This window comes from Lepidochelys olivacea (genome assembly GCF_965140295.1).
Source record: "Lepidochelys olivacea isolate rLepOli2 genome assembly, chromosome: 6".
NCBI lineage: Eukaryota > Metazoa > Chordata > Testudines > Cheloniidae > Lepidochelys > Lepidochelys olivacea.
In genome coordinates, this window is record NC_140416.1 from 87,916,415 (window position 1) to 87,931,441 (window position 15,027).

Below are 15,027 nucleotides of genomic sequence, written 5' to 3' on the forward strand. Positions count from 1 at the left end.
CAAGGGACGTTTCACCGACATCAACGTGGGTTGTCCAGGAAAAGTGCATGACGCTCGCAACTTTAGGAACTCAGGGCTGTTCGAGCAGTTGCAAGAAGGGACTTACTTCCCAGACCAGAAAATTACCATTGGGGATGTTGAAATGCCAATAGTTATCCTTGGGGACCCAGCCTACCCCTTGCTCCCATGGCTCATGAAGCCGTACGCAGGCAGCCTGGACAGTAGTAAGGAGCAGTTCAACTATAGGCTGAGCAAGTGCAGAATGGTGGTAGCATGTGCCTTTGGACATTTAAAAGCTCACTGGCACTGTTTGCTGACTACGTTAGACCTCAGCGCAACCAACATTCCCATTGTTATTGCTACTTGCTGTGTGCTCCATAATATCTGTGAGAGTAAGGGGGAGACGTTTATGGTGGGGTGGGAGGTTAAGATAAATCGCCTGGCGGCCGATTTTGAGCAGCCAGATACTAGGGCGATTAGAAGAGCACAGCTAGGTGTGCTGCGCATCAGAGTCTTTGAAAACCAGTTTCATGACTGGCCAGGCTACAGTGTGACAGCTGTGTGTGTTTCTTCTTGCTGCAAACCCACCCCCTTTGTTGATTTTAATTCCCTGTAAGCCAACCATCCTCCCCCCTTCGATCGCAGTTGGCAAAGGAAATAAAGTAACTATTGTTTTGCAACCATGCATTCTTTCTTTATTAATTAAAAAAAAAAGTCAGATAACTGACAAGGTAGCCCCGGTGGGGTGGGGTGTGGGAGGAGGGAAGGACAAGGCCACATTGCTTATTGTAGCCACACTATAAATCAAAACTGTTTGAATGACAGCCTTCTTTTGCTTGGGCCATCCTCTGGAGTGGAGTGGCTGGGTGCCCGGAGCCTCCCACCCCCCCGCGTTCTTGGGCGTCTGGGTGAGGAGGATATGGAACTTGGGGAGGAGGGCAGGCGGTTATACAATGGATGCAGAGGGGGTCTGTGCTCTTGTTGGCTTTCCTGCAGCTCCAACAGATGCTTCACATGTCCGTTTGCTCCCCCATTAGCCTCAGCATCGCCTCCTGCCTCTGCTCTTTGTGCTCACTTAATGCTTTCCTGGCCTCTGCCACTGAATGCCTCCATGCATTAAGCCGTGCCCTATCAGTGCGGCAGGACTGCATGAGCTCGGAAAACATGTCATCGTGAGTGCGTTTTTTTTTTCGACTTCTAATCTGCGATAACCTCAGGGTCGGAGATGATAGGGGAAGCATAGAAACATCTGCACCTGTGGGGAGATAAAAAGGGAGAGTAAAATTTAAGATGATACATTTCTGAAAACAAAAGGGAGATTCTTTCACAGTGAATCAAGCAATTCACAGTGCATAGCACATGTGTTTTAGGTACAAGGTCACATTTTGCCTTTTATATTGAGTGCCTGCCGGTATGGTGACACATCACAAACGGCTGGGCAACAGAATTCAGTTTCCAGGCAGCCATTTTGGTATGCAGGGTTGGCTTCTTCCGCCTTCATAATATGTGGGAATGGTTTCAAACTGCAGCGCCATCCTTTCCCATAGCAAGCAATGCCGGTTGGGTTTCACTGGAGGGGCTGCAGTTTTCGGGTGGATATGCAGCACACACCTCCCCCCACCGCACTGCATGGCTATTCTCTGGAATGATCCCTTCACCCTCCCCCCGCCGCGTGGCTATTCTCCAGGATGATGCCTTTTAGCCAAGCGCAAACAACCCAGCATGAATGGAGTCCTTTTACTGTTCCCTTACAAAAATTTCCCTATTTCAACCAGATGACCATGAATGATATCACTCTCCTGAGGCTAACACAGAAAGATAAAGACCGAATGTTGCTTGAATACGACCACAACCCAGGACCATTCGCTGCCATGCTTTGTGCTGTAATGATTCCAGACTACTTGCTACTGGCTTGGCATAGTAAAGTGTCCTACCGTGGAGGACAAAATAAGGCAGCCCTCCCCAGAAACCTTCTGCAAAGAGTTTCAGAGTACCTCCAGGAGAACTTCATGGAGATGTCCCTGGAGGATTCCTGCCCATCCCCAGACACGTTAACTGACTTTTCCAGTAGCTGTACTAGCCCCGCATGCATCCCAATTCTTCAGGGCAAATCAAACATTAAACACTATTGCTTTTAAACCCTGTACTGTAGTTACTGTAGTTACAAATGTGCACTCACCAGAGCTGCCTTCTCCGGCTTCAGGGTCGGGGATCCCGCCTTGGGAGGGTCCTGGCTCCAGGGTGATGAAAAGGTCCTGGCTGCTGGGGAGAATGGATTCACAGCTTGCCTGCTGCACATTCTCCTCCTTCTCCTCCTCCTCTTCCTCATCCACAAAATCCTCCTCCCTGTTGCGTGAGATTCCCTCTTGCAGGTGTTGAAGGACAGTGGTGGGGTAGTGGTAGGGTCCCCCCCTAGAATGCCATGCAGCTGATCATAGAAGCAGCATGTATGGGGCTCTGATCCGGAGCGACCATTTGCCTCCTTTGTCTTTTGGTAGGCTTGCCTCAGCTCCTTAACTTTCACGCGGCACTGCTGTGTGTCCCTGTTGTAGCCTCTCTCCACCATGCCCTGTGCAATTTTGGCATATATATGAGCATTTCTTCTTTTTGATCAGAGTTTGGCCTGCACAGGTTCTTCTCCCCATACAGCAATCAGATCCAGTGTCTCCCTTTCGGTCCATGCTGGAGCTCATTTCGGATTCTGGGGGGGGGCTGCATGGTCACCTGTGCTGCTGAGCTTGCCACGCTGATCAAACAGAAAATTAAATTCAAAATTTCCTGGGGCTTTTCCTGTGTACCTAGCTAGTGCATCGGAGTTCAAAGTGCTGTCCAGAGCGGTCACATTGGAGCACTCTGGGATAGCTCCCAGAGGCCAATACCATCGACTTGCGTCTGCACTACCCCAAATTTGACCCAGCAACATCAATTTTAACGCTACTCCCCTCGCCGGGGAGGAGTACAGAAGTTGATTTTAAGAGCCCTTTTGGTCAATGGACGGGGTAGGTTGTGTAGACGCATTCATTTTAAAATTGACCTAACGCCGCTAAATTCGACCTAACCCCGTACTGTAGATCAGGGCAAAGTAAATGCAGTCGAGATCCAGGTTAAAATCCAGGCTGAGTCATAAGAGAGAAGGGTCTCAGTCTGGTCTCTAATGAAGATTTGTTTACACTGCATACAAAAAAGCAATAGACCTGCCATTATCCAATAGCCAGATCAATCCTTATGTGGAGGATTGGGAACTCTATGAAACTCCCTTTGCAGGGTTTCCTCTGTGTTGTTCTACTGGAGTAGGGACTTTGCTCTCATATAAACACCTGGAAGAGGCAGGAGGTTTCCCCTCCCCCACCCCGTATCATAGTTTTAGGGGATTTGCCAAAGACCATCGATGTCTATGCAGAGTTGCTGTGCCTCAGCACTGCCTCTGTCCTACTGGCTGATACCCCTGGACTCCCCTCACAGGAGATTCTGTAGGATGAGGGTAGTGCACCAAAGTTAATCACCATAGTGATTCAATCAGTAATATCTCTGCTATAAAATCCACAGAGGGCTGGTAAGGTCGCCGTGCTTATTCGCTGCAGCCCGCCTCTCTCCTGTACTCATTCTCTCCTCCTTACACAGAGATCCCCATGCCCACAGGAGGTTTACTGTGTGGAATGATACCCCTGTCTCAATTCCATAGGGTTTTGTCTCCTCTGACACTGAAGGCAGAGGGAATAATTTGGGCCAATGTTTCTGGTTCCTCATTATGTTGTAAACAAGAACAGCTACTATGTGATTAAGCAGCTGTTATACAGATAGTATCATCATTGAGCTTGGGTGCATACATGTTTGTGTTGGTGCTGTGTTATATGCATCTAGGTGTGTGATTTCAGTTTGCATTTATGTGGGTGTACGTTTGTGCATGTCTGCTATAGTGTATTTGTGTGTGCATATGATAGAGTATATATATTTTTTATGTGCGCTATGTGAAAATAGGTGTTTGTGAGCATACACATGTAGGAGTGCGAATATACATGTGTGAGATTGTGTGGGCAAAAGCATGTACGTGTGAAAGTGAGCAAATCAGTGTTTTTCCCGGTATCTGCATGTATCTGGATTTCCTGCATTCCTTCTAATTCTTGTGTTCTCTCTGTGTGTATGTGTACCCCCACTCTGCTGTCTAGGGTGACCAGATAGCAAGTGTGAAAAAATCGGGACAAGGGGTGGGGTGGTAATAGGTGCCTATACAAGACAAAGCCCAAATATCAGGACTGTCCCTATAAAATCAGGACATCTGGTCACCCTACTGCAGTCAGCCATTTCTCTTTGCCTTTTCTGCTCTTGTATTTACTGGGGCCAAATTCAGAGACAATCCCTTGACAATTTATCTTTGTTGATGACTCAGATAATTGGATACGGTGCCTTGGGAGGCTGCCAGGCATGATGTCATACCTCTGCAGGAAAAATATCCTATGCAGTTTCTTGATATACCAGTCCCTGCCTCATCCTGGGGCAACAGAAGAGCTCAGCTGGGGGTAGAGACCTCCCAGGTGACCAGCTTAGTCCTCCTTTTTTCTTGTTCCTGCACTGGCATCTGAGGCATCTTACAGCTTTTGTAGCATATCCTGGGGAAGCCTAGAGGTCAAAAAACAAAGCAGTATGATTATTATTTATTATTTCTAATACTGTAGTACCAAGGAGCCCCAGACACAGGGCCCCACTGTGCTGAACAAACACAGAACAAAATGACAGTCCCACCCCCAAGGAGCTCACAATCTAAGTATAAAACAAGAGACAAGTGATACAGATACATGGGACAGTAGAAGGAAAGAATGAGACATTAGGAGCATGAGAAAAGGACAATAACTAAAGAATCTAGACCAAAAACTAATGGATCTAGCCAGATCAGGCATAGGGTCAACTGGCAACTAACAGGTTTGTTTAATTATCCTTTATACTGGCAGTGTGATTCCATCCATGTAAACTAGGTGGCTCACAGAAGTGTCATATCATATCCATGTGTCAGTCCTGCATCCCAAAATGGATCAAAAGAGAACCTGAATGGGTTGGTCCTTGTTGGGCAAGCAGGACTTTCCACCCCAAAGCAAGCAAGTGGGAAATTGTGACAACACAGCTAACCAGGAAGCCCTCACCACAGGATGTGGATGGAACCTTTCGACTTGAAGTTGCAGGTTAGCAGTGCTCATAAGTTGTTTCCACCTGGTGGCCTGTATGAAATGAACTGCTCACTCTCAGTCTAATTCTTACTAAACAAGAATCCACATTGTGAAAGTCTCCATCATATCTGTCACTAACTGGCCTCATGTTGGTAAGTCTCAAGACCATGCCTCCAGGAGGTGGGGCTTTAAGAATAACACCAAAATTGCATGACTTGCAATAATATCATGAGAGTTGGCAACACTCTGCCTAAGGGACCTTGGGCAAGTCATTTAGCGTTAGAAATGATTCCATCAGCTTGCAAATCACCAGGAATGCATGTCAGGTAGTTCAACTATTCATTGGGATGCTCACAGAGAATATTCTTCAGTGCTTACACCAACTGGGTGACACTCTGGCTTCAACAGCAGGGCAGCCACTTGGAGAGACTTTTGTTTGCAAACCCTAATGACGATTAAGGGCTAACATGTTGAGGTGGGAAATGGCAGTTTGGGGTGTTTCCATCCCTTCCTATTTCTTACCTATGAGGGGAGACAATGAGAGTAAAGTTCAGTTGGACAGCATGGCCACCTGTTGTGCTTGTCTCCTGCCACATGATGGGATGCTGCTATGAGAAGACATGTTGTGGCAGGCTATGGAGTTTGTAATGGGGACAACAGCTAAAGCAGGAAAGTGTTCCATTTGCAGAGTGATGCTGAATGCAGGTTAACCAGTGGAACTTTATTAAACTCTGTGGATTGCTCCAGCCACATGGCTACTTGCTTCCAGCCTGACTCTGTGTTTCCTGAGCCCCTGATGTCTTGTCAATTACAGTCCCTGCAGGGAACATGGGCCTTCTCACTCAAGTTCCACTGAAAGGCGCCATTTCCCCACTAGTGTTTCTGATACAGCAGAGGTCAGCATGGCTTTCTTTTTGTTTACTTCCTTGTTCTGGACACCTATCTCTTCAATCATGTCAACAGGAATTTGGGCAGTATTCTTGTTAGTTAGTTGTTGCTCCAAAACCACGAGAAAGTGGAAAGAAAATTGGGTATAGTTTTTGAGTGGGAGTCACAAAAATGGTAGCTATTGTCTTTTGTTTTTTATTTTATTATTGCCAAAATTGAGTTTCCATCTAACCACACTATCAACCAAATAATCACATTTTTTAAAAAATCCTTCCCTGTGTCACTAACACTCAAGATTATTAAAACTGAAAGAATATTTCAAATCTAATTTCCTTTTTACAATTTATGTTCTTTGATTACCCTTTGCATTTCACTCATCCTACGACAGTGAAACCATAATGATCAGTTCCCCTTTGTGTTTCTCAAGCACTAGTCTATGGCTACTGGGTTTGGGTTTCCAATATGCCAGAGGGAAGTTTAAATCCAAAATAAGAATGTGTTGTTATTGACATTCTAATTCATGTAAACCTTTCTATTTTGTAAGACTTCCCCATTCTTGTTCCTCGCCCTGTTCTTTTTAACTATACTTGGAATTTGAACTAATTACTTCAGTGTCCCCTTTAATGTACTGATCTGTTGTAGGGGTCATGATGTGAAAACTTAACAGTGATATGGGGATATGCAGTGAATGATGATAAAGGGCCTGCAGCCCTTAATCACTTGAGTAGTCCCAATGAAGTCAGGAGCTGCAGAGTCTTCTCATTCACATGAGCAAGGGCTACAGACTCTGTCTCTAAATGATTATAAACGATGTCCAGTCACTAGGGGTATGTCTACACTGCAAAGAAAAATTCAGGGTGCTAAGTGTCAAAGCCTGATTCAAGTGACTTGGGCTTGCAGAGCTCAGACTGTGAGGCTAAACATTCCCGCTTGAGCTGGAGCCCAGGCTCTGAAAGCCGGAAAGAGGGATGGGTCTTGGCTATTTTTATCCATGCAGTCCGAAACCAAGTCAATTGACCAAGGCTCTGAGATTCGATGCTGCAGGTATTTCTTTGCAGTGTAGATGTACCCTAAGGTGTCTGGCGATAGACACGTTAGGATAATTTTTAGTGTGTTTGAGATAATTTATGGGATAAAATCAGCAGGTGCTGGGATGCAAATTATGAGGAGCACAGATAATGACATATTTGGAGCCAACATGGCCTAATCATTTGAGTAAAAATGTTTATTTACCATGGGTACTTTCAGGAATGGTGGGTATTTATCAGCAGAACAGCTTGCACCCACGAGTATTAAAAGAATGGACCAGGGAGCAATCTGAATCACTAATGTTGATTTTTAACAAAACTTGGAACACTGGGAAGTTTCAGGGAATTGGAAAAAATGAAATGTTGTGCCAATATTTAAAAAGGGCAAATGGAATGAACGGAAATACTAGGCTGGTTAGCCTGACATCGATCCCAGTGAAAATCATGAGAAGGCGGATATATAGGACTCAACACCTTACTTCAGAGTTAGCAGTTGTTTGGGTCAGTAAAGTCAGCAAGTGTGACTTGGAGACACACATGGAACAGTTACTGTGTGTTGAGTAAGACGGGAACACAGGAGCATTTTTATAGAGTAAATTTTCTGACCATGTTTACAGTAGCCATTGGAGTCAGCAAATAATGATCCCCATCATATTACAGGTAGATTAATAACCTTTTGTAGTTCTCCCTAAGCCAATGGTAGCTGTGGGTGTTCGGCACTTTGAAAATGAAGCTACTTCTATTTAGAGGCATAAATATGGATTTTGGAGCCTCACTTTAGACACCCTAGTTATTTGGGATTCAGATTTTTCATACTTTAATATAAATATCTACTTCTTTGGCTGTAGAAAGCACAACTTCCACCTGCCCAAAACCTCCACCCCTAGTAAAAGCCCTGAAAGTCCCAGTACCTGTGACTGTGCACAGTCTGAGTTGGAAAGAGGTTGTCAAAACAGCAAAGCCCCTGGCGTGCTGCTCCTTGACAGCTAGGACTTGTGTCCCTCACCCGACTCCCTGGGAATATGAGTTAGTGACAGCTGCAGCCATGAAGTTTCAGCTGGGTTCTTAGGAAACAAGGAGAGAAAAATAGAACTGCAAGCCGGAAATTTGCAAAAGGCTTCAAAGTAACTATATGTGTGTGAGTATCTCTTTGTGTGTGTTTATGAGTGTCTTAGCATTGATGTGTTTGTGTCTGTAAGGATCTGTGTATTTATGTAGGTGTCAGTGCTGAGAGAGAGACTGTACATGTGTGAATGAATATGAGTCTGTGTATGTATGTACTTATGTGTCTCTGTGCGTGAATGAGTCATGCATCGGTGCATGTATGTATTAGTATTTCTCTGTTCACATGCAACTATGGGTAAATATTTCAGTGCATGTGTCTCTGTGTACAGATATACCGTACCCCTGTATCTATGCAATCTGCATATATCTGCTTCTCTCTCTGTGTGAGATGACTATCTGTGTGTGTGCAAGAGAGACAGAAAGCGAGACAAGATGGATTTCTTCTGCTTCTTTTATATTTTGTTGTACCCGATTATGGCAGTTGTGACTTCTGATTTGGAAAGACTCTGATTTGGAAAGTCAAGACACTGAATGGCCATTTGAAATTGATTCATCTCCATATTATTTTGATTCTGGGATGCAGTTTTTTCAGATATTGCTGCTGCTGTGTTATTGCAAGCTCCAGTGCACACACTTAAGTTTTATCTCCACTATCCCTATGACACATGCCACTCAAAGTGATGGCTAAGCGGCTGCAACTTTAGATGACAGGAATCTGGAAAGCACACATGAAGGGCAAGCATCACACCTCTGCCTCCCAGACTGACTGTGATAGGAAACTTGGCAGCAGCAGGTGCAGCTATGCCCTACTAGCTTCCTCGCCAACCTTCATCTGCCTCTGCAGAACTATTACTTCTTTATTTAGTGTCATTATTGTGCTTGGTGCTGTACAAGTCATAGACGAAGTCATGTTCCCTGTCCTAAAGTCATTCTAAATTAGATTGACTAATTATGTAACCTAGTTGATTTCTCTGTTTCTTAGGTTATAACCTCTTTGGGGGAAGGACTATCTTTCCATATACATTTGTACAGTGCCTAGTACAATACACCCCAATTCTGACTCAGGCCTCTGGAAAGCTCTGTAATATAACTAATAAATATTAATTATACTGGCTGGGGCTATGTAAAATGAAACTACCCCAAGAAATAGTTATTTAATTGGAACTTAGAGTAGAAGTACCTCTCTAAGTCCACAATTCCCCAAAACACTTAAGCACATCCTTAACTTTGTGCACTTATTCTACTGAGGAGTGTCCAGGTTTTTGGTAATGGATAGCTGTGTTTGGAAGCAGTTCTTCATTTGTTTCTCTGTTATTTTGCTTATATATAGGAAGGTTGACACCAAGTGGTTATTTGTAAGATCTGATAGGTCTAGAGATCGGTCTAGCTTCTTCAGAATTGGCTGAATTATGGCATGGTTTAGGGTGGATTGTAGGTTTCCCTCTTCAAAGGTGGTGGTAACAGTTTCTTTCAGCAGCAGCCCTGGGCGCTCCCAGGCATCTTTTATCAGCTGCTGTGACATGGTCCTGAATCACAAGTGATGACTATCTTCTTACAACACTTCTAAGCTGTCTTACTTCATGAATACACTGAAATCTGGAGGGGAGGGGAAGGGATGAAATTCAGTGGGTAGTTTTTCTGCTCTCTGCAAAGGTCATCTTGGATGTCAGTGACCTGTGCTGTGTCACTACTGGGACATACATGCTGTGTGACCTAGTGGCCAAACAAGGAGTCCAACCCAAGAGTCAAGTGTCGGGAGGCAGGCAGGGTCAGGTTACCAGGAGATCAGAAGCAGGAGGCAAACTTGAGAACAGAACCACAGATTGATTACCAGAGTTAAGCCAGGCCAGGATACCAGGATGTCAAGCAATGGGAGCAGAAGCAGGAAGCACAATGCACACAGTCAAGTGCAAGGTGAATCCCTGTTGCATAGGCAACTTCCTCTTCCTGTCTTGTGTTAGGTTTATATAGAAGCTGTGGATCAATCAGAAACCCTAGCATTCTGCCAATCAGGTTCCAGGACTGGAGTAATCTGTCAGGGTTCAGGTTCTGCCCTAGCAACTGTTAGCAGGTTGGCCAAAGTCTTGTAGACCGGAGTTTGAGATGTGCAGTCCTGACATCACCCCTTTCGAAGGGGTGCCCTCCAGGCAGTGTGTGACCAAGCTTTTTGGGGTGATTTTTATGGAATGCCCACACAAATGTGGGAGCGTGTACATTTTCCACAAGCTTCCAGATGTATTCCTTAGGACCATATTCCTCCCAATCCACAAGATACCATAGCCTGTCACGTTTATGTTTGGAGTCCAGGATCTCATGAACTATACATTCCTTATGGCCCTGTACTTGTACTGTAGGGGGAGGTGGCTGGGTCCAGTAAGGGAAAAGGTTTTCTGTGTAGGGTTTCAAAAGTGATACATGAAACACCAGGTGCATCTTTAGAGAGCAGAGAAGTTGGAGTTCAAAAGTAACTGGATTTACCTATCGTAATATCTTAAAAGGGCCAAGAAACAGAAAGTCCAGCTTGCAGGTAGGCCTGTCTATGTGGAGGTGCTCCATGCAGAGCCATACTTTTTGTCCTACTGAATAGGTGGATCCTTGCTGGCCCGCATGCTGCTTATACTCCACTTTTGCCTTTTCCAGGTGCTTCTTTACTTCTTCCTGGGCCTGACATATCCACTGCACCAGGTCTGAGGCAGCTGAGTTGGGCAAAGGATGCAGGTACTTGTGGATGGAATCCGGGGTGGTTCACCTAATTGATAAAAAAGGGACTCTGACCCATAGATGCATGATCTGCGTTGTTGTAGGCAAACTCTATGTAACAGAGAAGTGAGGACCAATCATCCTGGTGATGATTAATGTAGCATCGCAGATACTCCTTGGGAATCTGGTTAGCCCTTTCCGTCTGGCCATTGGACTGGTGATGGTACGCAGAAGACAGACATGTGCAGACTCCCAGCAGGTGCAGGGCCTTGTGCCAGATCCAGGCCATGAACTGCAACCCCCGAACCGAGGTGATGTGCCCTGGAAGGTCAGGTTGCTAATCCAAAAATGGACTGTCTCTTCAGTGGAGGGGAGGCCTTTGCAAGGGAAGAAGTGGCCCATTTTGGTAAAGTAGTCTACTACCATTAAAACTTGTAAATTTGTCAGACTCTGGTAATTCTATACTAAAGTCTACAGTGATGGCCACCCAGGGTTGAGATGGGGTATCCAAATGCTGGAGGAGACCATAGGGTTTGTGGCATGGGGTGTTGGCAAAGGCAGAAACATCACAGGAGGCAATGAACAACTGGATTGGGCGCATCCAGGGACACCAAAAGGAACAGACTATTAGTCAATATGTCTTGAAATACCCCAAGTGATCTACTAGGGGAAAATCATGGCATAGTTGTAGGACTGTGACCGTTGTGGGTCCTGGGGGCACATAGACATGGTCTCTTATGTATGTGATTCCTTCAGGGAGTCATGTGGCTGCTTGGCAGTAGTAGTTTGTTCATCAGGCAGAATTTCTGAGGCAGAGGTGGAGCACATCAATCTGAGTATATCCAGATGAGTTGCAGTGACAAAGTTACAGGATTTAAGAATGAGAGTTGGTTCCTGGCTGGCATCTTGTGGGGTGGTACCGTATCTTAGAAACAGGGTATCTGCCTTGCCATTTTTGGATCCAGGGTGGTCGGATCATGAGGAAAAGTAAGAACCACTGAAGCTACCATTGGTTTAAGGCTTTTGCTTTACATAGATATTCCAGATTTTTGTGGTCAGTGATCACCTGGACTGGGTGACGAGCTCCTTCCAGGTAGTGCCACCATTTTGCAAAGGGAATTTTTTTAATCATCAGGAGTTCCTTGTCAAGTATTTCATAGTCTAGCTCCGCAGGGGAGCTTTCTGGAGTCATAAGCACATGGGTGTAACACTTGTTTGGGGCCAAGTCACTGGGAAAGGACAGCCCCAACTGCCATGTTGGAGTCATCAGCTTCTACGATTAAGGCTTTTGTGACATTGGGGTAAGTCAATATAGGTGCTGTAGTAAAGGCAAATTTCAGTTGATCGAATGCATGCTGGGCCTTGGAAGACCAATGGAATTGGCATTTTTCCAGAGGAGAGCAGTGAGTGACTTTGTTTGTTTAAAAAAATTCAGGATAAATCATCAGTAGAAGTTGGCAAACCCCAAGAAGCACTGCAGGTCACATACTGTGGGGGGAGTTGGTCAGTCTTGGATAACTTGGACCTTACTTGGGTCCATCTGGATTCCTTTTGGGGATAAGGTGAAGCCCAAGAACTCCTAGCAAAGGCACACTTCTTGAGCTTAGTGTAAAGGCCATGCTGCCACAAGTGTTCCAGGATGATTCAGACATGAGCAGTATGCTGTTCAGGATAGAGAAGATCAATGTGTCATCCAGGTAGACTACTATGTACTGGTCCAATATGTCTCAGAACACATAATTTATAAAATGTTGGAAGGTGGCCGGGCTTCAACCCGAAAGGTATTATCAGATATTCATAGTGGCCCGTACAAGGTCCAGAAGGCTATCTTCCACATGTCCCCTTCTCTGTACAAGGTTGTAAGCCCCCACAGAGGGCCAGCTTGGTGAATATATGGCCAGCTCCAACACAGTCCAGCAGCTTGGGAATCAGGGGTAGTAGGTAACAATTCCTGATAGTTATCTGATTCAATGAGTGGTAGTCCACGCAGAGTTGGAGACTGCCATCTTTTTTTTTGACAAACAGGACTGGTGCGCCAGCTGGCAAGGTTGACTTGTGGATAATTCTTCTGGAGGTATTCTCCGACTGCTGCCAGCTCAAGTTCTGACATAGAATAAACTGGTCCAAATGGCTCTGGGCTTCAGCTCTATTGTGAAGTCATAGTCCCAGGCGGAGGTAGGGTTTCCACATTCTTCTTTTTTAAAACACCAGCATAGTCTTGGTATTTCAAGGGGAGCTCAGGCTGTAACTGAAATGGAAGGTTCTGCCTGGATGGTCAGTCCCACCTGAGTCTCTCAAGGTTTGGATGCTGGAGCAGTGCTGGAGACAAAACTCAGACAGAAAACAGATTTCCTGTGCTTGCCACCAAATGACCAGGTTGTGGAGGGTCAGCCAAGAGATACCAAGGATTGGGGAAAGTGTGGAGAATGGATCACATCAAATTGTAACACTTCTCAGTACCCCTAAATCACAGCCTCCAGGGGAGTTTTTTCCTCTGTTACTGGACCAGAAGACAAAGGGGAACTGCCAAGAGTCTCTACAAGATCAGGAATGACCTTGCATTGCAAAGGTATCTGTCAGATTTGGGCTGCTGCTGCATCTATGAAGATGTCAGCTGCATGTAAGTCAATGAGGGCTGGTAGGATGATATTTTGCAGGGATGCCCCAGGTATGTGCAACTGGCAAATGGGGAGCCCTTGGGCAGGACTCTGGGTGTGTTCCATCAAGACCAAAGTGTGAGGGAGCTCTTTTCCCAGGTTCCTTGAAGTTCATACAGGAAAGGCAGAGATGGAGTGACCTGACTCACAGCAGTAGAAACAGAGATGGCGCTGGCATTGTCTCTTTTTTTCTATGGAGTGAGCCATTGACGGCCCACATCCACCTGCATTGGCTCAGTAAGAAGCAGTGGAGAAAAGGTCACAGTACATAGATTGGAGAGTTGACAGACCCCATTTTTAACTCTCTTCTCTCCTGTGACAGGTTGTCTATACAGATGGCAAGATTCATAAGGGTATCCAGGCTCATGGGAATCTGTACCCAGCCTAGTTTGTCTTTAATTTCTTCTTGGAGGCCCCATCGGAAGTGGCCCACCTGTGCTGCCTCATTCCAGTCTGTATTGGCTGTGAGGCAGAATTGCGCAGCATAGGAAGCTACAGTGCCCTGCCCCTGTTGGAGCTTCCTTAGGGCAGCCTCTGCTGTTCGAGTTAGTTCGGTGTGGGTTGTCAAATAATACCGATATGGTCCCAGTTCAACACAACTGGGCTGTCGCATTCCAAGAGCGGGGAGGCCCAGTTTAATGCTTCCCCAGAGAGCAGGCTGATGGCCAGGCTCACCTTTGCATAATCAGTAGTAGAAGACTGAGGGTGCATCATGAACAGGAGGCAACACTGGTTTATGAAACCCCAGAATCGCTGGCAATTACCATCAAATTAATCCAGCAGTTGTATCAGGGAATAGGGCTGCATAAGCCGTGTGTGGATTGTGGCACACAACTGCATGATTTGTTCCTGCAGTAGGTGGTTCTCTGAGATCAGCTGGATGACACAGGCCTGCAGGGCTTGGTTGGCCGCGTGAAGGCGGGTGGCCCACTCGAGTGCGTGTGGTGGCTTCTGAAGGGTTAGCCACGTCCATTCTGCTAGCATCGGGACCCCTCCTGGAGCCTAAATGACATGGGTGGCCTGACCTAAGAGTCAAAGCAGGAGTCAGGCCAGGTCAGATACTGGGAGGTCAGAGACCGAGACAGGTCATAGGGCAACCCGAGAATCAGGAGGCAGGCAGGGTCAGGTTACCGGGAAATCAGAAGCAGGGGAGCAGAACCACAGATCGATAACCAGAATCAGGTCAGTTTGGGATACAAGGACATCAAGCCAAGGGAGCGGGAAGCACAATGCAAACAGCCGAGTGTAAGGTGAATCCCTGTTGCATAGAAAACTTCCTGTTCCTGTCTTGTGCTGGGTTTATATAGAAGCTGTGAACCAATCAGAAACCCCAGTATTCTACCAATCAGGTTCCAGGACTGGAGTCCTCTGTGGGGTCAGCTTCTGCCTTAGCAATTGTTAGTGGGTAGCAGGTTGAAGCTTAGTAGTTCTTAAGAGCCCTATGGGCCCAGGTTTGAGATCTGTGGTCCCTGACCATACATTACCAGTTCCTCACAGCATAAAGAGCAAATTTCTGGGGTGGTGTAGAGG

At 46.0% G+C, this 15,027-nt stretch overlaps 1 long non-coding RNA gene across 4 annotated transcripts in view; it reads right to left on the reverse strand.

Moving 5' to 3' along the window:
* Positions 1-695: 695 nt before the first annotated feature.
* The window catches only part of LOC311521576, a 65,226-nt gene continuing 50,894 nt past the window's right edge, over positions 696-15,027 (reverse strand). For 2 of the 4 annotated variants that reach the window (XR_014711918.1, XR_014711919.1), the window contains exons 2-3: positions 2,180-4,617; positions 697-1,255 (exon numbers count right to left, since the gene is read on the reverse strand). This is a non-coding gene — a long non-coding RNA (uncharacterized lncRNA). Of the gene's footprint in view, positions 1,256-2,179; positions 4,618-15,027 lie in introns of all 4 variants that reach the window. The other 2 variants (XR_014711920.1, XR_014711917.1) reach the window with 2 other exon arrangements.